This window comes from Grammomys surdaster, unplaced genomic scaffold, assembly GCF_004785775.1.
Source record: "Grammomys surdaster isolate TR1022 unplaced genomic scaffold, NIH_TR_1.0 186, whole genome shotgun sequence".
In the NCBI taxonomy this organism is placed as follows: Eukaryota; Metazoa; Chordata; class Mammalia; order Rodentia; family Muridae; genus Grammomys; species Grammomys surdaster.
This window is the reverse complement of record NW_021604631.1, coordinates 3,131,430-3,131,984: the sequence shown is the minus strand read 5'-3', so window position 1 is coordinate 3,131,984 and position 555 is coordinate 3,131,430.

Genomic DNA, 555 nt, shown 5'->3' with positions numbered 1-555 from the left:
TCTGCTCTTGTGATGAAGAACCATGACAAAGGCGATTTACAGAATACATTAATTTGGCTTATGGCTTCAGAGGAAGAGTCAATAATGATCCAGGCAGCTGGATCAAGAAGCTGAGAGTTCACATCTTCAACCATAAACATGGAGCGAACAGCAAACCGGAAGCAGAGTGAGGTTATAAACTCTCAAAGCCCACCCCTAGTGAGATACTTCCTCCATCAAAACTGCATCTCTACAGAACTTCCGCCAAACAGTGCTACCAACTAGGGCCCAAGCGTTCAAAAAACTAAGTCTACAGAGACATTCACATTCAAACCACCACTCTATCAGTTTGCCAATTTGACCTAGCATCTAAATTTCTATGTTGATACCCGTAGATGATACCCGTAGATAACTGATACTCTTGGCCTTAATAGACAAGTCTCTCTCTGTCTCTCTCTGTCTGTCTGTCTCTCTCTCTCTGTCTCTCTCTCTGTCTCTCTCTCTGTCTCTCTCTGTCTCTCTCTCTCTGTCTCTCTCTCTCTCTCTCTCTCTCTCTCTCTCTCTCTCTCTCTCTCT